We start from the raw sequence: 26,241 nt of genomic DNA on the forward strand, positions 1-26,241 counted from the left end.
AATCGCTTACCTCAGGACTTGGGGATCTCCCATAGTCTGCTCCCAAATTAAACTTTCCTGGCTTGCCTTTCATTATTTCCCAAAATATAAACAAAATCTCAGCTAGCTACATACTACCCTTCAACCAAAACAGGTCACCTATAAATCCTTAAGTGTGCCCATACTCTCCTACCCTAGATGTCTGCTAATGTGGTTTCTTCTGTCGGTAATGCCTTTCTCTCAATGTCAATATCATACCCATCATTTGAGGTTATGGCAAATGTGCCTTCTCTTTAACAAATCAGATGTAATTCTGTGTTCTTTTATTCATACAACTGGTTATGGCTATTATGACCATGTTTTCAGAATAAAGATCAGAACTTGTAATCTGTTGTGGATTCTGACAATGGGATGAACCCCAAACTGATCATACTGGGGTTTTTATTACAACTGCATTTGTCAATTTTCCTTCCTAGAGGATAGGCTCTGCAGTGGAAGAAGATGGGTTTTACTCCTCTTAGACTGCCATATTGATTTATAGACACCAGCTTCTCCATAAATATGTTCCTATAAATTTCCTAATAAACAAATCAGTAGGACTACATAGCTATCACACATCTCTTCGATTGGCTTAAAAATCTATTACAACACAAAACAATAACAGTTTTTACCTGTTGGAGGGGTGAAAACCGAGTAGACAGAAGACTGGGGTAGGGCAAATTTTTCTGTATGTCCTTTTATATTCTTTGATGCTTGAATTCTTTACATGTATTGCTTATTAAAAACTAATTTAAAAGCATAAAAGTTTAATTGGAAAATGTGCCTTATAATAATGGGTTCATATTTAAATTTTCTTTCTAAACACATATAAGGTATGTAGTCCAGTGCCACATCTTCATGGGAATTCTGCACATAGGATTTATCAGAGTTAGCGGTATTATTAACAGATACAGTAGAAAAGAAACCAATTAGTCTAATAAACAATGGTAATAGATTATTTTACTATGAAAGGATATGCTAGAAAATATAAAATCAAAGACTTCAATGATGCTGATTTTCTTGGAATATCTTTATCTTGCTTTGATTAGGATCGCACAACCAAAACTGGGCAACATAGATGGTGTCAAAAGATACCAGCAACTTCCATTTCATGTTATTTTTCTACATTACACTTTGAAGACTTAATGATTCTTATAGATCTAATTAATTTACTTTAAACTACCTTAAAATTTCCCATTAATGAATAAATCAAAATCTGTCCACAACCTTACTGATGGACGGCAGGCTTGCTTCCTTTGTCCCGTTATAAGAATGTTCCAGTGAATAATTTTGTATATGTGACCTTGTCTGCATGTGAATCTACATGCCTGATCACGATCAAAGGGCAAGTGAAGGGCTAACTGACAGCAGGAAGTGGAGAATGCAAGTATCAGGACCAACTATCTTCTCTTTCCAGGTCCTTCACTGACCTTCACAAACACTATTTTCACTTATCCTGGGTTGTCCTGGGAAAGCCAGAGGCTCTTCCCTCCTACTGTGCCTTGAGCGATTACAGATTTGAACAGAATGTCAAATGAATGCCCCACAGCCTTCTACTGACCCTGCAAGAGTCAGGGCTGTTCACACATAGTCTGCCATCTGCCCACATCTGGCTTCACTGCCCAACCTTAACGCTTTGAGTGTTTTCACACCTTTTTTGAAAAAGAAAAAATTATGTGAGCAAATCCCAGAGTTTGCTGTGCGTTAGCTGGTTAAATGAACCGTAGGCTAGCAAGAAGGGACAGATCAAATATATTGGAAATGTGCCACCGTCTTCCTTTGCGACTACAGGAAAGTCACTTTGCCTTGCTGTGTCTCCATTTCCATATTCATGAAATCAAGGACTCATTCATCTTCTTTTTAATGTAATAAATAAAATACCTGAAAGTGTTAATTAAGTATACCTTAGCATTTTAACCCTTATTTACAACTGAGAAAATAATCATGTGCACGTATATTTACTCTGGCCATCAAAAGTCACTTTTGGTGACCCAAACGTCTGGAGGCAACAGCGTGATTTTGTGTGAGAGTAAGTCCATTGCTATCACTAATATGTGCAGTTTTGCAAAGACTTCCTGTTTTATTCACTTACAATAACTTCGAATCCTTCTTAGGACAATATTTTTTGTCCTATTTGTAAATACTTCACATTCTTGGTAAAGACTGAAGTCATGATAATTTTACAATATCAGACTAGGGATTTTTTTATGGACCAAGATTATATAAACCCCCAGATGCTTACTTTAAAGAGGAAAAGGAAATCATTACACATTTCTGATTCATAAAACCACTGAGATGGTTTTTTTAAAACTTCATTAGATTTCTTTCAGTCATTTTTGATTATGGCAAACAGAACATTTTCTAAGCCTTAGTTCTGAGTAGATTCTGTATCCACGAGTGTCTAAAAAGATGAAATTGGTCATTTAATACTATTCTTTTCAAGATCCAAATAAAGCCTTCAATACGTTCAGACCAACCTTTTTCTCTAGAAGTTGAGTAACTGTCAGCCTCAAGGAAGTAATACTTAAATCATTTTGGTTATTAGCATTTTAAACAAATTAGCTTATCACAAAAAGCTAGCTGAGATTAGGATCCTTCTAGAAATGGGATTATTAAAGGAGGTCCAGAACCCCAGAAATTATTTGAATATAGCCGTACAGATTGGGGTGCTGTAAAAAGAAGGTATTCAACAGGTGGAGGCAGCATCTTGGAGGCTGGGCCCATGTGGAGGAGAGATGGAGACTTTAAGGAAGAGAGATGGTCCTCAAGGCAAATTTTGCCAGCTTTCAAAATTTACCTACTTTCAAATTTTACCACTTCTAAGAAGACTAGGAGCCTGACAGTTCCAGGGCTTCTAAGGGACTTAGCCTTTTCGGAAAAGCAGCTGATAAAATCTGGGAGAATGGCCCATTCCACTTTCAAATCTGTGAAGTCCCTAGAATAAGAATAACCTAAATAAAAGGATAAGAGACAATAGGGACCACAGAAGAATAAATAATCACCACCTAGACTTTATCTTTTTTTATCGTAAATATGTCTATTTGAACCTTAACCTTTCAAAAAGTTGATAAATAAATCACAACTTTATTATTGGTCTTTGACATGATGTAAATTGTTAAGCTATAGAGTTTCTTTTTTTTCTTTCCAAGTTTTTATGTAAATTCCACTTAGTTAATATACAGTGTAATATTAGTTTCAGGTGTAGAATTTAGTGATCCACCACTTACATACAACACCCAGTGCTCATCACAACAAGTACCCTCCGTAATACCATCACCCATCTAACCCATCGCCCCCTCCCACCTCCCTTCCGGCAACCCTCAGTTTGATCTCTATAGTTAAGAGTCTGTTTCTTGTTTTTCCTCTCTTCTCAAATTCCACATAGGAGTGAAATCATATGGTATTTGTCTTTCTCTGACTTATTTCCTTAGCATTATACTCTGTAGCTCCATTTATATTATTGCAAATGGCAAGATTTCATTCTTTTTTGTGGCTGAGTAATATTCCATTGTAGGTAGATGATAGACAGATGGATGGATGGATAGATAGATAGATACCACTTCTTCTTTACCCATTTATCAGTTGATGGACGTTTGGGCTCTTTCTATAGTTTGGCTGTTGCTGATAGTGCTGCTATAAACATCCAGGTGCATGTAGTCCTTCAGACCAGTATTTTTATACCCTTTGGGTAAATACTTAGTAGTGCAATTGCTGGGTCATAGGGTAGCTCTATTTTTAACTTTTTGAGGAATCTCCATACTGTTTTCCAGAATGGCTGTACCAGTTTGCATTTCCACCAACAGTGTAAGAGGGTTCCCCTTTCTTTGCATCCTCCCCAACACCTGTTGTCTCCTGTGTTGTTAATTTTAGCCATTCTGACAGGTGTGAGGGGATATCTCATTGTGGTTTTGATTTGTATTTCCCTGATGATGAGTGATATTGAGCATCTTTTCAAGTGTCTGTTAAGCCACAGACCTTCTTAAAAATATATAGATTCTGGGGTGCCTGGGTGGCACGGTGGTTAAGCGTCTGCCTTCAGCTCAGGGCGTGATCCTGGCGTTACGGGATCGAGCCCCACATCGGGCTCCTCTGCTATGAGCCTGCTTCTTCCTCTCCCACTCCCCCTGCTTGTGTTCCCTCTCTCACTGGCTGTCTCTAACTCTGTCAAATAAATAAATAAAAATCTTAAAAAAAATATATAGATTCTGTGCCCCATCTTGGACTCAGAAATCTGTTTTCTTCACAAGATTTACAAGAGGCTTATAATTCATATTAGCATTTTTAAAGAACCATCTTTTGGTTTTGTTGAATCCTCTCTATCACGTTTGTTTTATATTTTATTTATGTTCTCATATTTATTTTTTTCCTTCTTTCTATTTTCTTGGCTTTATTTTCCTCTTTTCTAACTTCTTGGGATGGATGCTTGGCTCATTAATTTTTAACCTTTATTTTTTGGAATTATTTGTATGGGGGGGATTTTCACATATTTCTGATTAGCAATATAAATTAAAAGAGTGCCTTGTGCCTGTAAATTCATTCATTTCAATATTAAATCATATTAACAACAGAATAATAAGGTCTCATTCTGAAAAGAAAGAATCCCATCACTATGCTCCTCTTTTTCAATATCCAAGCTGACAGAGAAGCCAGTCTCATTAGAAACAGATAAGAGCCTCCTGACATCTGTTACAGTAGACGGCTGACACTAACGTTAAACACGTTGACTCTATTTATTACAGAAGAGCTACACTGAATAAATGAGGATTCTAGCCGAGTGGTTCATGGCCCTGGCTGCACATCTGATTTCCCAATCCCTGTGACCCACCCCTAGAGACACTGATTCATGGGGTCTGAGTTTGGCACGCACACCCAGCAATGTTTGAAAACATCCTAGGTGACTGTAACGTGCATCAGGAGTTGAGAATCACTGCCTGGCATTTAAGCTTTTCACCTCAAGGTGGAAAAAATCATAGCTGACTATAATTAAAAGGCTTGAAATTTGATCTAATCTCAAAAAACGGAACACAGGAAACAGCCACCTCCGCGGGAAGTAATCTCCTCCTCTAGATTCTCTCAAGCACAGAGAGCCCACTCACGGAATTCTGCTGGCATTGCAGCTCTGCACACTGCCCAGTGAATGTGGGAGAGGAGCGACTTGGCATCTGTGGGCAGGATTCCTCTTCTCCCCAAGTGACTGAGATGACTACTGAAGGTCTCAGAGCAGTCGGAATCAAATTGGTTTTTCTTTGTTCAGTTTACTACATTTGACAGCAGGGTACAAGAAGAAGCTAGGGAGTCAAAAAGCTTATTGTACGTATTTGTTGTAGGGAGAGCGGGAGAGAGAGAGAGAGAACTGCGAACAAGAAAACATAAGGAGAACAGAATGAAAAAGACAAAACTCAGCTGAAGCCATTATCTCTAGTGGCAAATTCGCTTTGCGTTTCAACTGCACACATAATTTAGGTCTGTAGAGTTTTTCCTTGAATTTTTGGAGAATTATATCTATTTTGTTTTATTAATGACAACAGCCAGGATATTTTTTCCTCTGGAAAGAAGAGAACACCACAATGAGGATCTTGGACTAAAGGCAACTTTTCATTCTTTTATTTTGCTTCAGATATTTGATTTATAGGACAAAATAATAACCAAAGGAAAAAATCTCTCATCAACACAAAAATAAAGAACTAAGCTTATCCTCCATGTTACCACCATTACTTATCTATTCTGTTATTCAATTTTTTTCTTTTTTCTTTTTACTTATTTGACAGAGAGAACGAGTGGTGGGGAGGAGCAAAGGGAGAGAGAGGGAGAGAGAAGTAGTCTCCCCATTGAGCAAGGAGCCCGATGTGGGGCTCAATCCCAGGACCCTGGGATCATGACCTGAGCCAAAGGCAGATGCTTAACCAACTGAGCCACCCAGACACTCCTGTTATTTAATTTCTTGTTCAGCCCTATAAATTCCTTGATAGAGGTTTCACTATAGAATAGACTTTTTTGCATTCCGGTCTTTCACTTCCATCTATTTGTTTCCAGTTGCACTTCAGAGGCAGAGCTGGATTGATGCAATCAAGCCTCTATGGCTGCCTCTGCCTCTGGGCACATTACCTTCAACAATTCATCCATGCATCTCAGGATATTTATTTTCTTGGCTAGTTCCCTTCCTTGTAGATCCCAGTCCCAGACTCCACCCACAGGCACCCATGCTCATACACTTTAGGTGTTTTCTTCCAATACATATTATCTACCTTTATCGAAGTGCATATCTATCCATGAGCAATATAAACACTATGAACGTGCTTTTCCATTTATATTAACAGTATCAAATGATAAATCACATCATTGTTTTTTAAAAATCATTATGTTACGTTTTGAAGAATTCTGCATGTGAATATATGCAGTTTTTGTTTTATTTTTTTTTTTGACTGCTGATAGTATTCTATTGTTTGCTTATATCCTATTGTAATTTCTTTTCAATAAAGTCTCTTAATTTTCATTTTAAGGACTATATGATAGCCCAACATACTGATACATCCATTTAAATCTAAATATCTTTCTGCTACTGCTTAGATTTTATTTAGTTTTATAATTAATCTGTACAGACATACATATTTAAACATGTATTGGTTTGCTAGCACTGCCATAACAAAGTGCCAGACTGCGTAAACAACAGAAATTGATCTTCTCACAGTTCTGGAGGCTAGAAGTTTAAGATCGAGGTGTTGGCAGAATTGATTTCTTCTAAGGACTCTCTCCTAGACTCCTAGATGGACGTCTTCTCTCTCTGTCTACACGTGGTCTTTCTTCTGTGTGTATGTGTGTGCATGTGTGTGTCCAAATTTCCATTTCTTATAAGGACAACAGTCATACTGGATTAGTGCCCACCCTAAAGACCTCATTCTTTTTTTTAAAAGATTTTATTTATTTGACAGAGAGAGAGGCAACCAGTGAGAGAGGAAACACAAGCAGGGGGAGTGGGAGAGGAAGAAGCAGGCTCCCAGTGGAGGAGCCTGATGTGGGGCTTGATCCCAGAACGCCGGGATCACGCCCTGAGCCGAACGCAGATGTTTAATGACTGAGCCACCAGGCGCCCCTAAAGACCTCATTTTAACTTAATTACTTCTTTAAAGACCTTATCTACAAATATAGTTACATTCGGAGCTATAGGGGGTTAGGACTTCCACATATGAATTTGGGGAGGCATGATTCAACATACAACTAAAAAATGAAGTATATATAATATATATAACTAACTACATCTTATAACTAATTATAGATCAATATATATTCATATATATACATATATATATTACATATACATATATATGTACATAGTGTTTTTCTAATTTTCTAGATAAGTTTTGAAAACAAACACCTAGAACTTGGAATATTGAGTCAAAAGATATAAACATTTTTATACACCTTTGATATTGCTTTCCAAATATATAATACCCATGTATACTGCCAATCTCTTTAGGTTGTGCCAGTTTTACCAAGTACCACAAGCACTGGGGACAGAATTTAAATTAACTTTTCCTTTTTCAACAAGTTTTTTTTTTTTTTTTAAAGATTTTATTTATTTATTCGACAGAGACAGAGACAGCCAGCGAGAGAGGGAACACAAGCAGGGGGAGTGGGAGAGGAAGAAGCAGGCTCATAGCGGAGGAGCCTGATGTGAGGCTCCATCCCAGAACGCCGGGATCACGCCCTGAGCCGAAGGCAGACGCTTAACCGCTGTGCCACCCAGGCGCCCCCTTTTTCAACAAGTTTAAAATTAACACTTTTTTTTCTTAGTTGTCATAAGTCTCTGCAGAAGTAACTTCTGACCCCTATCAGCAAGTACCACATCAGGACTATACTTTAGAGACCAACAGCGTTAACAGTAGATAACAGTAGCAAAATGAAAGTGTGCTGTCATAGCCATACACATACATCCTTATAAAGCATTAGATAACTTTGATGGTTTCTGGTTGGACTGCCAGTGTTCTCCAGAGAAACAGAAACAAGAAGATATACAGCTACACACACACACACACACACACACACACACACACAGACTGACTGATTGATTGATTTTAAGGAATTGTTTTATGTAATTGTAGATGTTGGCAAGTCCAGAATCTGCAGGGGAGGGCAGGAGGCTAGACACTCAGGGGAGAATTTGATGTGGCAGCTTGAGTCCAAAGAGAGTCTGCTGGCCCTCCCCCTTAGGAAACATCAGTCTTTTTTTTCTCTTAAGACCCCCCATTGTTTGGGTGAGGCCCACCCACAATATGGAAGTAATCTGCTTTACTCAGAGACTACTTATTTTTGTCAATATCATCTACAAAATATCTTCAACAGCAACATTTTGACTAGTGTTTGACCAAATATCTGGGCACCATGGTCTAGGCAAGTTGACACATAAAATTAAGGATTGCACTGGGTATTTTGGATTTTGTTTTATTTTATAACATTCTTGTTGCTGTATAATTCAATATAATTCACCATTTAAAGCACATAATTCAATAGTGTTTAGAATATTCAAAGAATTATGTAATCATCTCCGCAATTAATTTTAGAAAATTTTTATCACTTGGGAAAGAAACTCTGTACCCTTTAGATATTACTCTCTAATTTCCCTATCACCCCCAGGCCTAAGCAACTACTAATATGCTGTTTGTCTCTATAAATTTGCCTATTCTGGAAATTTCATATAAATTGACTTTTTTGTGGTCTTTCGTGACTAGCTTCTTTTCTATATTTTCAAAGTCATTCATGTTGTAGCACATTTTAGTACTTCATTATGGCCAAATAATATTCTGTTGTGTAGATGTACCACATTTTGTTTGTCCATTCTTTAGTTTATGGACATTTGGGCTGGTCTCACCTTTTGGCTATTGCATTACGTTGCTGTACACATTTGTGTACAAATTTTTGTGTGGCCTTATGTTTTTAATTCTCTGAAATATGCCTAACAGAATTGCTGGGTCATATGGTAACTCTATGTTTAACTTTCTGAAGAATTGTCACACTGTTCTCCAAAATGGCTACACCCATTTTTTATTGCATGAGGGTTTCAGTTTCTCCTCATCCTGGCCAAGACTTATTTTCTAACTTTTAGGTTATAATGGATGTGAAATAGCATCTCATTTTGGTTTTAATTTACATTTCCATGATAACTAATAATGTTGAGCACCTCTCTCTGTGTTTACTATTCATTTGTATATCTCCATTGGAGAAATGTCTGTGAAGGTCATCTGACCATTCTTAAGGCAAATTAATTGCCTTTTTATTATTGAGTTGTAAAAGGCCTTTATATAATCTTTATATGACTTATCAGATATATGATTTATAAGTATTTTCTCCCATTGTTCAGGTTGTCTTTTCACTTTCTCGAGAGTGTCATTTGAAGCACAAAAGTTTTTCAATTTTGATGAAGTCCAGTTTATCTATGTTTTTCTTTAGTCATTTGTTCTTTTGGTGTCGTAAGTAAGATCCATTGACACATCTAAGATCACAAAGTTTTACCTCATGTTTTATTGTAAGAGATTTATAGTTTTGGCTCTTACATTTAAGTCTTTGATCCACTTTGAGTTAATCTGCATATGGTGTGATGTAGGAGTTCAAATTCATTTTTTGTCAAGTGGCTATCTACTTGTCCCAACACCACTTGTTCAAAAGACTCTTTTCCCTTATTTAATGGCTTTTCCCCCCAAATGACCAAAACCTTTATGTTAACAAAGTGCACTGAAAAAGTTTATGTTTATTTCCATATATTTTGTGAGGAAAATCTCTACTCCTGTTTATATTACATATAGGAAATCTAAAGAAAACATAGTTTTGTTAGGTAAAGATGTTTCTAACTCTGAGTAGTATGATGGTTACAGGCATTTAGAGAAAAAATAAATGTAGGTAACCCGGGAAATGACCTTTGTGAAAGTCAGGGATCATTACTTTAACTTGAAACTATCTTCCACTATCATTCACATATTACTTATAAAGATGAGTCAAAATTTCATACCAACTTAATTCCTCCTTCCCATCCCCTAGTCACAACTTTAGAAATTACTGTGGAAATTTAATCTTTAAAATGTAATAAATAAACCTCAACTGAACTTCTCCTTTTCTTCTTTGAAAGTGTCAAGGAACATGCCATTATAGCCCAAACCACTGCCAGCAGTGGAGGCTAGAGAAGTCATCAGAAGAGCAGTGCAGAGATTTAAGATATTCTCAGGCAAAGTGATTACTTCTTTCCTTTCGGCTCTTCTTTTACCTTCCAGAAGACCAGTTCCATGCAGGAGGTTGCATTTCAAGTTCCTAACAGAGTTAGTGTTGATTCAGCAGAATCTAAATTGAACAATAGATTCTAAATAGCTCTTCTTTATAAGAAAACAAAACCCCACAAACACCCAACATCCCTTCCCCAAAAAGAATAAAATGGAAAGATTTAGCCCACCAATATTTATTATCCATCTGTGTCAATTCTGATAGAAACAGATAAACAGACCAATGAAACAGAACCCAGTAAGACAGACACTTGATATAGGATGTGCTGGAGCCAGCTTCTACCAGCTCCTAAGAGCAGACTGTTAAATCACTAGAAGCTGAAACTGATATTTGGTTCCACGAGGTCATATATGTAGATTTAATCCAAAGCTAATAATTGATCTCTTATCTGAAATCTTTATTTTTATCATTCAGTAATTTTTGAGAAGGCAGAAGGCTTATTTCATATTTACTCTATATATTATATAATTATTGGGTTAAAGAATGAATGAATATATTAACTGCCTTTAAACTTACAGGCCTTAGAAATAATTTTTGCCGCCTTCGATTTTATTTGCTTGGATATGGGATTCAAAATGTTTCACAACATAAAACATGGCTTTAAAACTTCAGTCTGAAGCAAACTTTTAAAAGTATCTGGATTAAAGTTGTGAGATAAGACTGGATAACTATGAAATAAAGTGAGTTTACTTTCTGCTTACATTCTCTACTCAGTCTGCCATTGTTTACTGAGCATAACAAGGTAATGGGGGACACCCTAGATACTTCAGCCAGTGGTTGGGGGAGAGGCACAGGAGGTATAATGGCTTACTGTTTCTAGCCTTTTTGGGGCAAGGGATCTGCTTATAGCTCAAACCTCAATTACAAAGACATTTTTTCAACCAAAAGGTGTTGCAAAACTTCTTCCAGCCCCTAAGGATAGCAAAGAGCACAGAACAAAGAGTGATGGAATATACTCAATACAAAGACAGGTCGTAAACTGCAGCTTCCTGCAAACAGAGAGAAAAGTCCTTTGGGAACTTACTGGTAGCAGGCATTTTTAAAGAGAGAAAAAGAACTTCATAGCAATACAGTTGAGAGAGTTTGTACTTAAAGAGAAATTTGCACAAGTGCGTAAGTGAAGAGTGAGGTAGGTCTTGACTATAAACGTGTATGTCCCAGTTTGGCTCCAGAAGAAGAGTAGCAGGTCCTGTTATAGCTTGAGGGACCATGGAACCTGAGCTACCCCAGGGCAGAGACTAGCCCCTAGAGAAGGAAATAGGTAGTCTGTGTCAAAACCACTGTCATTCACTTGAGATTCACTATAGATTAATAATTTAGTGAAATATATAGCTCTTTTCATAATATGAGTGGGTTCCGCTATTCCCAATTAATCCTTTCCAAAATCTGGAGTAGGCAAAATCCCTTGTCATAGATCAAGACTCTTAAATGGAACCACATGGGTAGACTTGCAGGGATATTTGGATCAAGACTAAAGATCTACACAAAATTTCATGTCAATATGTGAATTTTCCTAGGTAATGGGTCCATCATTTTCTTTAGACCCTCAAAGAGAACTGTGACCCAAAAAAATCAAGAACCAGTATTCTGGATAAAAATCAGAACTGGGCAGGTCACACCTCATTTGTCTAGTCAAGATTCTGGTGTTCAGAGCAAGAAAACTAGGTAGACACCCCATAGATAAAAATATTCATTAACAAACTTGTTTCTGTCTGAGTTTCCTACAAGTTACACTATTTTCATGGAAAAGAAAACATAACAGAGTACAGCATAAGCATTTTTCTCCAAAATCATTAGACTCAAAAAGTGTCCAACAATTATGAATCTTTTCTTTGCAAATATTTCCATCTATTTCCTGTTCAAGAGCAAAATCACCGGTCTGCACATTCGGGCTCCATCTGTAAATACAGATCTGAAAAAGCTAGCCAAAAGAGAAGGAAGCAGAAGGACAAGGCACATTAAGCGACTTGTAGGTCTATTGCTTTGTTTCATTTAGGTTTTGGGTACCAACCCCAGTGTTCATTTTCATAGCTACACAAGCATCATGACTACCACATGTCTGGATGTGATGCTCTAGCCTGTGAGTATGAACAGGGCAAGAGGCAAAAAGATCAACTGACAGTCCTCACTGAGAACAAGAGAATTTCACAAAAAGCTGTTCAAATCCTAGAATGAACATTATTCCCATTCCACATTTGGGGATAATACTAAGGAAAAGAAATATTTGGAAAAAAGGAAGGAGGAGGTGCATGTGTGTGTGTAAAGGACAGGTGACAAGGGAGAGGAGCAAGAAGAAAGGTATCAAAAAGCTACAGCAGGCTAAGGGAAGTAGAGTCTCTTTTATCAAGTAACAAACACACTTCCTGCGCCTGTGACAATGTAGGGTACTATGATTTGGCCTGTGTCATAAGTAGAAACCTGCTTGTTACATATTACATCTTTAGGATGATCCATCAGTACGTACCCTTATGGCCTCCAAGTGAGGCACCTGATATCTATAGTGCACAAAATCAGATCCTTTAGAACAGTTACAAACAATACATGAAATACTGGATTATACATGGGATCGCAGCATGTGATTGGTGAAAAAGTTGGACTGGGCATGATGAGTGAAGGAACCAGGAGTTCCGTGACACACAGTAAACACACATCTGCTTTGACGGGCAGCCACAGCAGATGCTCTCCTGGCAGCGGTGCTACTTCACGTTGACCAGCCTAGGACTGCACCAGGTAGGGATCATCCAGCGTCGGGATATAGCTGCAGGTGTTTGTGAACCGTTCCTGTCTGTAACTTTAGGAAACTGATGTTTTCCCTAGGCTATTTCAGTACTACTCCTTGAGTAATAATAAATCAGGTAACAACAACAACATACACAACCTCCAACTAAAATCCTGTCGTGGTCTAGTTGGTGAGGTGGCGCGCCGTTAGAAATCCTTAGAACTGCAACTCCCTGGGATCCCGCAAGGTGTAGGTGTGCTCTCCTTCAAACGGGCCTCTTCCTCAGGAGTCAGAGTCACCTTCACAGCATCTGAGATTCTACTCCATCCCAAGATGCAAGGAACGCTAAGGAAGACATCATCTTTTATTCCATAGAGACCCTTAACCAGGGTGGAAATTGGATGCACCTGCCTGAGAGTCTTCGTTATACTTTCTGCCAAATCTGCCACACACAGTCCAATGGCCCACGACATGCAGCCTTTCAGCTGGCTCACCTTGTAAGCACTGGCAACCACCTGTTTGTGGAGCCCTCTCTTTATTCTTTATCTGCATCAGTGCCTAATTCAGGGTGCAGATTCTTCAAGGAGACACCAGCAACAATGACTCCACTCCATACAGACACACTAGTTTGGGCTGTATTTTACAATATTAGGAATGATGAATTTAAAGATGTTCATGTTAGGCTGGACCAAATTAAGACAGCTTTGTCCGTCTTGCTGATGTGCCCCAGCTGTGATAATAAGCAGCTTGGAGTTTGAAGTCACATTACAGTCTTTGCCAGAGACAATTTTTGGTGTCCATCCATCTATGGAACTGGTATTGTAGATACAGTGATGAATAAGCTGCAGGGGGTCCCTGCTGTCGGGCAGATAGAAGTCACATTCAGCCAAGGGAGTGCTGAGGCATCTGTGGTTAAAATAAAATAATAAACCCAATGCTATGGCAAATTTTATGTGTTAATGTAGCTGGGCCATGGTGCCCAGATATTTGGTTAAACAGTATTCTAGATGCTTCTGAGAGATTGATTTAGATAAGATTTACATTTAAATTGGTGGACTCTGAATAAAGCAGATTGTCCTCCATAATGGGTGGGTCTCATGCACTCATTTCAAGGCCTGACCTTCAGAACAAAAGACTTAACTCCTCTGAGCAGGAGAAGAACTCTGTAGCAGATGGCGGATTTGAACTGCAGCATAGGCTCTTCTCTGTGTCCCCAGCCTGCCAGCCCACCCTGCAGATTTTGGACCTGCTAGTCTCCAAAATTACACGAGCCAACTCCTTAGAATCTCATATATAAACATATGCACACATAGATGTATATTTACACACATACCTACACACACATCCTATTGGTTCTGTTTCTCTGGAGAACACCATGTAGTACAATAAAGTAAACTAAAATAAAGTAGGTATTAGGTTGCACTTCTGATTTTATGAAGAAGACTTTACAGATTTTCAGTTAAATACTGTAGTGGGAGCCAGGTTGTTAGGGCCCAACAGGGGGACTGCCAAAAAGCAACTTTCTGCTAACGCTGCTGAGACAGTGACGGTGGATGATCCACCAGCCGAGGAACTGATGAGTTATTTCAGGAGGATGGGGCATTTCTTAGGGGAACTACCCTTTCAACTCTATCAGACAGCCTTGAAAACAGGGAGTTTATCTCCCATTGACTGTTTTCTGATTTTTAAAAATATCCTTATATATTTTATTAGAGAATAACACTCTTCTGGATTTGGGAGACTAGCAATTCTAAAAGCCCAGATTTTCTGAGGAGGGTTCCAGCTAGAAATTCAGTGAATTAGCAGGGTCAGGCATTCCCCTGATTAATGAGGGTCAACTCTGTGGCAAAAGTATACATGGGGCTGAGGAAAAGTATAAAGGATACAGTGTTTAGTGAGCATAAAACCTTCTTAGAGAAAAAAATGTGTGACTATCCAAATGTTCAAGAGCTTAAAAATGATATAAGACAGCAATATAAGGCAATATACCTACCAATATATGAATCTCAGGTGAGTAGTTTAGATAAGAAGGTCAATAGAAGGTCAAGAAAAGCTCTCTTTGGGCTGTCATGCTCTGGAGAAAGTGGAGCTTAGTCATAGCCTTAAACAGAACTTGTATCACGGGCTGACCTTTACATGGAGATGGACATATAGGATAGCCTTTCAATTTAATATGACTTGACATGTGTGTGCACCTATAAAAACTTTTTATAATTATATGTATTTAAAAATATATTCATATTTAATTTTATATAAATATATATGAATTTTTTATGTGGCTCTCAAAAGTGTGGTAGAAGTAAAATAAAAAACTATGCCAATAGCAAAAGGCTATGTCGTAACATTGTAAAATACAGCCCAAACTGCAAGTTGCTGGTTGTTTCCAGTCCAGTGGATATCTTGACCTATGTGGCTTGGAAGATAAGTGTCTTTCCCCAAAATCATGTTATTGGAAGTGGTTGCAATCTGGATCCAGCCCGGTTCCATTACCTATTGGGGGAAAGGCTGGGAGTTTGCCTATTGAGCTATCCTCGTAGGTGGGTCCTCAGAGAGCATGGAGACTCTAGTGTGTCCGTATCGAGTGGAGCCAATGTTGCTGGTGTCTCCTTGAAGAATCTGCACCCTGAATTAGGCACTGATGCAGATAAAGAATAAAGAGAGGGCTCCACAAACAGGTGGTTGCCAGTGCTTACAAGGTGAGCCAGCTGAAAGGCTGCATGTCGTGGGCCATTGGACTGTGTGTGGCAGATTTGGCAGAAAGTATAACGAAGACTCTCAGGCAGGTGCATCCAATTTCCACCCTGGTTAAGGGTCCCTATGAATAAAAGATGATGTCTTCCTTAGCGTTCCTTGCATCTTGGGATGGAGTAGAATCTCAGATGCTGTGAAGGTGACTCTGACTCCTGAGGAAGAGGCCCGTTTGAAGGAGAGCACACCTACACCTGCGGGATCCCAGGGAGTTGCAGTTCTAAGGATTTCTAACGGCGCGCCACCTCACCAACTAGACCACGACAGGATTTTAGTTGGAGGTTGTGTATGTTGTTGTTGTTACCTGATTTATTATTACCCAAGGAGTAATACTGAAATAGCCTAGGGAAAACATCAGTTTCCTAAAGTTACAGACAGGAACGGTTCACAAACACCTGCAGCTATATCCCGACGCTGGATGATCCCTACCTGGTGCAGTCCTAGGCTGGTCAACGTGAAGTAGCACCGCTGCCAGGAGAGCATCTGCTGTGGCTGCCCGTCAAAGCAGATGTGTGTTTACTGTGTGTCACGGAACTCCTGGTTCCTTCACTCATCATGCCCAGTCCAGCTTTTTCACCAATCATATGCTGCGATCCCATGTATAAATTCAATACTGCATGTACTGTGCACTAATATATATCAGAATATAGTATACATTGCCATTTAATGTAAAAAGAAAGATCCATATATAAACAATGCAACCAACTATCCATGTGTCACACCAACTAAAATTCTAAATAAACTTTGAACAGTGAAAAAATAAATACATATTGCAAAACAAAGATGACTACTAATCTTTAATTATCTTTCTTTAAATCCTGCTGGAAAATCCTTGTTTATAAATAAATCTTCCCATTTTAAATAAACTCTCCCAGAATAGTGGATGTGAAGTGAGTATATAGCAAGAGCTCTTGGTTGATGCCAGCTAAGCAATATTTATGTTACTACGAATGCCATATTGTCATTCAGTGATAAGATCCCTTACGAATTTGGCTCTGAGCTGATCCTGGGCATAGTTTCTTTCAGTCATTCTTTGTGTTCCCTCACTCTGCTCTGTCCCAGGTGGGATGTAAGGGTGGGATGTTGACCCCTGTACTTTGCATTTCAAAGGCCTCGGTACCATCTGGTTTCTGGCTGAGTTTGATCAAAGAGGGCACTGGCAGTCAGCGGTAGGAAGAAGTGGGGGCTACTTTTCCTCTTCCTTGTGTGCCTCAAAATGCTGAAATACAAATCGCAGCATCATAAATCTTCCCATTTCCCACTTTTGCCTTATGGCAATGCTGTCTGGAATACTCACCACTAAAAGGGAAGGTAAGACTATCTTTTTAAAATTAAAATAGTAACCATAAATAAAGCAAAATCAAATAAATCAAATAAAAGGAGCCACAACTCAAGTCAAGATAAGAGAACACAGTCTGAAAACAAAATTTCTACACTTAATTCACTTTGTCAGCAAACTACGAAGGTTCCTTTAAGACCCTTGGAAATGGTTAGAGGAAGCAATCAAAATTATTTTTAAGTCTCTTCCAAATCATCTCCATTGGGAGCTATGCTAAAGCTAACAGAGTTTAATCTCTATTTTTAAAAGTTCTTAAAATAATGAAATTACCTTTTCTGTGAGAGACTAAGGAAGAATGTGCACAGTTGTTTGGTTTATGGTAGTGCCATAAATTCCAAAGAATGCACTGGCCATATTCAATGAACAGATTATTTTCTGAAAGAATGATCTTCCATATCACAGTTGATGTAACCAACCATAGACCATGCTCTTCTATCAACCATAAACTTCACTCTTTTCCTCCCTAAAGATACACACACCTCCCAAGTTCTCTGTTTCTCTTATATTCCATGTTGAGCCAACTGGTACACTTTTTCTTTTCTCCTTTGGCTATTTCTGGTTGAATTATTTAAGCTGTTTGGCACTATGAAATTCCCTTGGGAAATAACTATCGATCTGTTAGAACACAAAGATGACTCTCAAGCACCTTTTCCTAGAACTTTTGAGAAACACTACCTAAGAAAGCAAGGTTACGAGCCCCAGCTCAAACTGAAAATCAAACAAAGTAGTTGACTATATTCTGATAAGAATCATTAGAGACATCAGTCCTCAGACTATGGATAAATAGTTCAACTCCTATGAGTTCTAATTTCAGTTTTTACATGCCCAAAGCATTAATTTTTCGTCACTGAGCCCGTGAGTCAGTATTAAAGGGTTTGAAGTCTATTCTTAATTAACATATTTTTCTATATCCCACATACCTTGAAGGATTCATATGCATCACAAAATGCCCTTGATCCTTCACCCTGCCCTGTCTCAGATAAACTAAGTTGTGGTGTTACCTTTTGTCAAAAGATGATACCATCACCTACCACAACTTGTTTTCCATTATGCAGAGATGGTGTAAATTTCCCCCAAGGTATAAGGTCTAAGTTTGATGTTTTACAAAAAAAGACTTCAAATTGAGAGCTCAGGAAAAGATACATGCTTCCTGTGATAACGAAGGAAGGACTGACTTTCATTATAGGTCTGGGCAAGAAATACCGATGTTTAGTCACAGGTTGTCCAACACATTGGAAAAAGCAAAACAAACATTCAATCTGTCAAGTGAACCCCAAAACATACTGCTGTCTATAAGTAAGGAGTCTGGACTTTAGACCACCTAAGGTTTTCTACTAGCTCTAAAATACTGTGATTGTAATCATGTGGTTTCTTTATACTCTCTGATCTGGTGATGTGGAGCACTTAATGATATGGTGCTTATTCATCCCCTTCTCTGCATTTCTCTGTCATTTCATTTGGAAAGATAATTATAAATGACATCTTCTCAAGAAATTTCACTTTCCACCTTTTTTTCTATTTTGTAACAGAAGCCATTGATGCCATAGAAATTCTCTGGCGAATTTATAGATATTCCTCGCTGTCCTGTGTCCTTTACTAGGGTATATAAATGTTGAATTAAAGTAGCTCAGACTTCTGCTTCCAGTTAGAATGTAGAAGGATGCACAAGACCTTTGCTTTGATAGCAACTACAAGAAAAGAACAAAACAAAATAAAAACGAAACTTCTCTATGAGGCTAGTGAAGAAGCCTTGATAAACTATATTCCAGGGAGAAATGAGCCTATCACAGGTGAGCAGAGAATGGCAGCAGCTTCTATACCTGGATCCAGGGCCCCAGGTGAACTGTCAGAGATAGGAAGACTTTGTGGGGTGAGGGGGAAACAGCCAGTCCTTTCTTGGATGATTGGGCTGGTGAGCAAAAGGCAATCACATGGTCCTGGGCATACACAGTAATCAGACTTCAGGGCCAAAAGTGAATCCAATACATCTGAAAGTTCAGTCAACCCCTCCCAGCTCAAGATCAAAAGGCTCCAATGTTCTTTCATTCGCAATATTTGGAAATCTCCCTCCTTTGTCACATTTGCACTCACGCTCACACTCTCTCTCTCTCAAAAATCTGAGGAAGCAGAAAAATGTGATAAGATAAAATTTGGATGACATAGAAATAGACTCAGAGATAACCTAGTTACTGAAATTAGTAGACAGGAACTTTAAAACAACTATTACAGATTTGTCAAAGAATTTACAAGAAAATGTGTATTGTGGGTAAATAAACGGAATTTTCTCTGAAAAATGTAAACACTATAAAATAACGAAACAGAAATTCTAAAACTTAAAAATGCAATATCTGAAGTCAAAATTTATCGGATGGGCTTAACAGGAGATTGGATATTGCAGAAAAAAAAGGATGAGTGAATTTCAAAAAAGTCAATAAAAATTACCCAAGCCAAGACGCCTAGGTGGTTCAGTCGTTAAGCGTCTGCCTTCGGCTCAGGGCATGATCCCAGAGTCCTGGGACTGAGCCCCACATCAGGCTCCTCCGCTGGGAGCCTGCTTCTTCCTCTCCCACGCCCCTGCCTATGTTCCCTCTCTCGCTGGCTGTCTCTCTCTCTCTGTCAAATAAATAAATGAAATCTTTAAAAAAAAAAAAATTACCCAAGCCAGGGATGCCTGGGTGGCTCAGTTGGTTGAGGGTCCGACTTTTGGCTTCAGCTCAGGTCATGATCTCAGGTTCATGATCTCAAGGTCATGAGATTGAGCCCCATGTTGGGCTCTGTCCTCAGCACTAAGTATGCTCGAGATATTCTCTCTCTCCCTCTCCCTCTGCCCCTTCCCCCACTCACTTTCTCTCTCTCTCAAATAAATAAATCTTTTAAAAAAATTACCCAAACTGAAATAAAAAGGAAAAAATGTTTTTAAATCAGAAGATCTATAACTGTGAGATAATATCACACAAATATAATTGGAGTCCCAGTAGGAGAGAAAGTGGGTCAGGAAAAAATTTGAAGTCATTTTTTTTCTCTTAGCAACGAAGTGTTCGTTTCACAGTGGGGTCTCTCTCCTGCCTTCTAACTGCTCTCTCCCTTCCACCTCTCCCTGGGCTAGAACTGGTGTGGGTATGTGGCCAGTGCTGTCAATTGGAAGCATGGTTTTTCCTGAATTACAATAATTAAATCAGAGTACGCTTGCTCTAAGACTCAAGGTGTAGTAACTTCCAAATCCACGGAAGACAATGAACCAGTAAGTACCGATAACTATTGCATAGTTCTGTTTTTTAGTCCAACATGAAAACCCAAACTCTGAATCTCTGGGGGAAGTGAAGGTTGCAGGGGAGGGGATGGAATCAATATTAAACATTAGCATTTCATGTAATCAGTTTATACATAATCCCTCTGTTTTCTCTGCATGACATTTTCAAAATACAAAACTGAAACCACTGCAGGGAAGGGAGCAGAGATACAACAAGTAAATCTGGAAATGCTCCCCTTTTTTTTTAAAGATTTCATTTATTTATTTGACAGAGATAGAGACAGCCAGTGAGAGAGGGAACACAAGCAGGGGGAGTGGGAGAGGAAGAAGCAGGCTCATAGCGGAGGAGCCTGATGTGGGGCTCAATCCCATAACGCCGGGATCACGCCCTGAGCCGAAGGCAGATGCTTAACTGCTGTGCCACCCAGGCACCCCTGGAAATGTTCCTTTTAATAACTTATTCTGCCAAGTCTTAACAAGGAATGAAATGGAAGTGACCAGGTGTGGAGAGGCTAAGGAGTCTAAGGACCAGAAGAAATTCATCTATGAAGTGCATTGATGGCTGTGGTTGCATTGGATGACGCTTAAACATTACCTCTAGGTCAGCCAAGAGGCCCCTAAATGGTGGTGAGAAATTCCTGTTCTCACTAGAAGATTCACATGGGGTGGGGGTGGGGATATGTTCTGTCCACACTGGCAGGAGTGAAAGGGAAAGCAGTTATTGCTGGCAGGCTACCGTGGCATGCCTTCCTCTCCTGCTGGCACCTTGTCAAACACTCTGAATAAGCAAGACGACAAGAAAGGAAGAAAGATCAAAGATGTTTTAATCTTATATAATTATAAGAAGACTAAATGGGAAAATTCCTATTTCATTCCATATTTCACATTTCCCAGCTTGTCAGCCAATAGTTAATGAATCTTTGGCATGGTAGCCTCACTTTCTTACGTTTTTGAAATTTTCTGATCATAAATTGTGTCATTATGTAAGTGCTGCCTATTATTTTGGAATGCTCTTATTTGATGGAAGAAAGACTGGAAGAAAACTTAATTGGTTTGACCAGTGATTTTAGGTGATCTCTGGATGTAACATGTTCTTGGACAAGTGGGGATAAGAACAAAATATAACAGCCGTGAAGGCTGCTGAGGATGGTGATAAACCACCGAGCCTTCGAACCCATGTAAATCTCCCGCGGCACCACTGCATAATGACACGATAGAGCAAAGGTGCAGGTGAGGGTGGAGGAAGGGGTTGGAGACTTCCCAGTGGGGTAGGTATGGAGGATGGGGAATTAATGGATTTAACTGAGTGACTACAGTGCTGTGCAGAAAACAGGAGGGATAAATCAATAAGAAAAAGAAAACAACCCACTAATAAAATTCTAGGAGTTACCTGAGCAAATGCCATGTGAGATTACTTTCAGCTTATGTTTGAACAGCAGCTGCCTGCTTCTCCTTCTCAAAGTCTTCTCAGACTACCCTCTATCCCTTTCCCTCTTGGACTTTTAGGATTCCCCAAAGAAACAGTCTTTGCTTTTTGAAAAGCTATAGTGAGGGATGCCTGGGTGGCTCAGTCAGTTGAGTGTCTGCCTTTGGCTCAGGTCATGATCTTGGGGTCCTGGGATCGGGGCGCTCTCTCTCCCTCTGCCCCTTCCCGCCACTCTTGCCCGCTCTCTCTCTCTCTCTCTCTCTCAAATAAATAAAATCTTTAAAAAAAGAAGCTATAGTGAACATGTCTCCTTTTACTTTCAAGCTGAGGTGAGAAAAAATTGAAAAGCCTACGATTACCTCCCTTCTCCCACCACATCCCCTTTCCCAAGTATCAGCAATTGCTACCTCTAATTCTGCAGTTAGAAGCACGCATCCACGTTATCATTATCTTATTTCCATTTTGAAACCTAGAATTGTTCCCTAATGAGAGAATATGACTGAGAATTTCATTCTAGATATTTGGCCAGAAACAGCTCAGAAAGTAAATTGTCTTTTTTCCAGGAATACTGACAATCCTGAAAGGGTTAATTAATTTCCCACAGGGTCACACTTGACACAAGATTCTGCTTGATTCTCCATAGGGTTAAAATAAGATTGAATTAATCTTGAAGGAGCCACAGTAAGAAAGTTTCGAATGGACTATTAGCTCAGCTGAAGGAGAAACTCTATTTTGTTAAAAGCGTATAAACACAATACCCAATGTTGCCATTACCCCCCAAAAGTGTTAGCCAAATGTTAAATTGAAAGCACTAGTAGAAAAACTGGGGGAGAGTAATATAAGTCTTTAAGGATTTGTTTCCTTTTTAGGCAAATTATTAATGACCATGGGAAAATAAAGTGATTTGAGAAGAGAAGCTTGCTGTGTACCAGCTGCTGTTGGAGTCAACTAATTTCAACATTCCACTTGATATCTCACTGGATATACATGCATGAACAAGAAGGGCTTCAATACTCTACAATGAGATTTTTAAATTATCTTCTAAGATGCAGTTATAGACGAAAGTTATTGAATGCATAAATGAAATTGAGAAACAAATTTCCAGCTAGGTTTCATACAACCAATTTCAACATCCTCTTTGATGTCTCATGGACACTGAATCTAGTTCTCCTCAGTGAAAGGACTGGGCTGTCCTCAGAAAGGAAGAGTAATCACTACCCTCAATTTAATAACCAGTCTCTCCCACTAGACTGTGAGTGCCTCCTGGGCAGGGACCAGCTGTTTTACTTTTGTATCCACAGGACCTAGCATAAAGTCTACCATCTAGTAGGTAAATGCTCACTACATATTAGTTGAATGGATACTGAGAAGGAGGCAATCATCATCATGTCATGTTTGATGGTGGTGCCTAGTGACTCCTTGGGCCCTGAATCTTTCATCATTAATCTCTTCTTTGGATTAAAACATCAGTGGTATTCTTCTGATAGACACCAAAGTAGAATAAATGCAGAGACCTCCCCTGTTCTTGAATAGAATGACTCAACATTATAAAGACATTAGCTCTTCCCAAGTTAACTGATAAATTTACAACAATCCCAATAAAATACCAACCAGCTTTTTTATGAAGTTAGGCAAGTTGATAACTAAAAGTTCATGTAAAAACAAACAAGTAATCAGGAAAGCACTGAAAAAGAAAACTGTGAGGGGGAACTATCTCTACCTAAAGCACACCCTATGGTAAAGCTTCAATGACTTAAATATTATGGTATGAGCACATGAATAGACAAAGGAGACCAGAGAAAAAGAATAGAAATGGATCCAAAGACATATGAAAGTTTAACATATGATAAAGGAGCATCTTGAATTAGTGGGGCAAAGACTGAGTTTTTATTTAAATTTTTTAAAGATTGGCTTTTTAATAAATGGTAGTCATTTGGCAAAAGATAAAATTAGATCCATACCTCACTCCATACAAAGAGTAAACTCCAAGTAGATCAGGAATCTTAATGTAATATATGAAACCATTGTAATTATTAGGGAAAAAAAACGTGAGTGAATTCCGCTTTTTACACAGTATTTTATTTAACTACATTTAATGGTATCATTCTGCTGTTTACAGATTAGGACATGTTTTCATATTGGAAAGTGGAGACAGAGGGGAAGTAACTTCCCAAAATAACCTCAAATCTGTCCAATGTCAGAGCTCCCAAATGCAGTCCTCCTATCATATTCTTCAAGCCCACCACCCACTGTGCTATTGCTTCATTTCCCTACATTCTGCTGTCTTATGGCCAGTACATAACAAGAGTAACTGTGGACACCCAGCATCCTTTAGGAAAAGGGCAGGACACAGTTATTAATTTTTCTTATCTGGACGGAACCTTAGGTTACCTCTCTTTGTGATCTTACTTGGCACCTTATATTTTCCAGAACTCAGTTCATTTAATGTATTCTTTAAAGGAAAAGACAGAACATAATGGGAAAAAGTACTTCTAAGATTCTACCAAAAGATTTCAGAAACTGGAAAAGATTATATGTCTTTTAGCAGAAGGCTTATTTTTAAAGTTTAACCAGGCTCCAAACTTATAATTGCTTTAACCATAATCTAAAGAATCCCTTAAAATGCTAGATTCTCAAGAAATAAAAGTTCTCCCATCACCCAGGGGCCAAGGATAAATACAAGAAACTCAGTTTCTTTGCTCATTTCAACCTCTTGGGTGATTCCCTTCAACTCTTCATGCTCCCTCTCCTTTGTCACTTTCTGGAATACCATGGGATCTGCCAAAGAAAAGTCAAGTGACTGTGAAAAGAATCATTTCCTTGATTCCCAAGCTATGAGAAGAAATTCAAAGTTGAAAATTGTTTAAGCTCAAGAAAAATACATAAATAGCAGCCAAATGTTGACAACAGAAAAAAAAAATGCTATGGTTGGAAGAATCCTGCATACCTTGCTCAATAAAAGTACCCTCTCCTCCCAAATTCTTCTTTTACAACAAATAAGTGAACTCGTTCCTAAACTGTGGTGTGCCCTGTACCACAGCTTGCATCCACAGCTGTGTAGCCAGCGTCTCTACTCAACCACTCCACGCTGTGTTCTCCAGGGAATTATCCACCCTTTCCACAAAAACAGCAGCGGCTCTAGAAACTAGAGAGCTCCACCTGAAATGGCAACAGGGAAACTTAAGTGCTACCAAAAAGAATTCTTCCATGACCGAGATCCATGAAAAAATATTTAAGATCCACTATATAGTTTCCCTATTTTATAGACCATTCAGACCTAAAATCCTAAGAAATGGGAAAACATGGAATTTTGTTACAAATCCTGTATAACTACTTACAGATGATGTTCTGCCAAACATACCTGTTGGTATGACATAAATCTGGACTTGGAAAAATACTTTTTATTGCTGTGGGTTTAATTGTGGTGAGCTATGCAGAAACTTTGGGTTGGTCCAATTTACTTGAATCACAAACATTTTCTGAAATAGAACTTGTCAACTCACTCATTTTTCAAAGGTGTTGATTTCCTCTTGAATTTTAAGTTTCAAGATTATATCATCATAAAATTATCTGTGTTGTTTATTTAATGCCCTATCTTAACACAACACAGATCTCAGGTCGTTTCTGGACTTACTACTAACACAATGAGATTCTTTTCTAAAGATAGAGAAATAGAGCAAAGTGAAAGGAAGAAAAAGAAAAGCCCAGAAGAGTTAGTTCACAGAAATGAATGCCTCAAGGTTCTGCATAGGGATAAGGGAAACTACATAGTAAATTCTGGATTCCCCTGTTGCCCAACCTAGAAGGGGAATATAGCAAGCTATGGAATTCATGCTGTCCATAACACGGGGTGATATGGAAAATACTTCACAACTGAAATAGGTCAGGCCCTAATCAATCTGATGCTAACTTTAAAAATGTAATATGATTATATGGTGATGAATGTTAAGTAGACTTATTGTGGTAATCATTTCACAATGTGTACAAATATCCAGTCATTCATTATGCTATATGCCTGAAACTAATATAATGTTATACGTCAATTATACCTCAATTAAAAAAAGTAAAATAAGTTAAAAAAGGTAGTACAGCATCTCAATATGTAGTATTTGGCAATAAGAAATGCCATCCCCGGGGGCGCCTGGGTGGCATAGCGGTTAAGCGTCTGCCTTCGGCTCAGGGTGTGATCCCGGCGTTGTGGGATCGAGCCCCACATCAGGCTCCTCTGCTATGAGCCTGCTTCATCCTCTCCCACTCCCCCTGCTTGTGTTCTCTCTCTCTCTCTCTCTCTCTCTCTCTCTCTCTCGCTGGCTGTCTCTATCTCTGTCGAATAAATAAATAAAATCTTTAAAAAAAAAAAAAAAGAAAGAAATGCCATCCCCTTGACTTTGCCATCTTTAGATTAAAATTATCTGAGTACCTATTCAACAAAAGATTACTTTGTAAATCAAGCTCACTGCTTAAAAGAAAAGTAT

The 26,241-nt window shown here is 38.7% G+C and overlaps 1 protein-coding gene and 2 pseudogenes across 1 annotated transcript in view; 1 reads left to right on the forward strand and 2 right to left on the reverse strand.

Moving 5' to 3' along the window:
- The window catches only part of UBE3D (ubiquitin protein ligase E3D), a 523,493-nt gene that overhangs the window by 46,601 nt on the left and 450,651 nt on the right, over positions 1 to 26,241 (reverse strand). The window lies entirely within an intron of this gene.
- Positions 13,210 to 14,606, reverse strand: LOC103657506 (annotated as a pseudogene).
- On the forward strand, positions 14,861 to 16,097 carry LOC103657508 (annotated as a pseudogene).

Source organism: Ursus maritimus, unplaced genomic scaffold, assembly GCF_017311325.1.
Source record: "Ursus maritimus isolate PB19 unplaced genomic scaffold, ASM1731132v1 scaffold_29, whole genome shotgun sequence".
In the NCBI taxonomy this organism is placed as follows: Eukaryota; Metazoa; Chordata; class Mammalia; order Carnivora; family Ursidae; genus Ursus; species Ursus maritimus.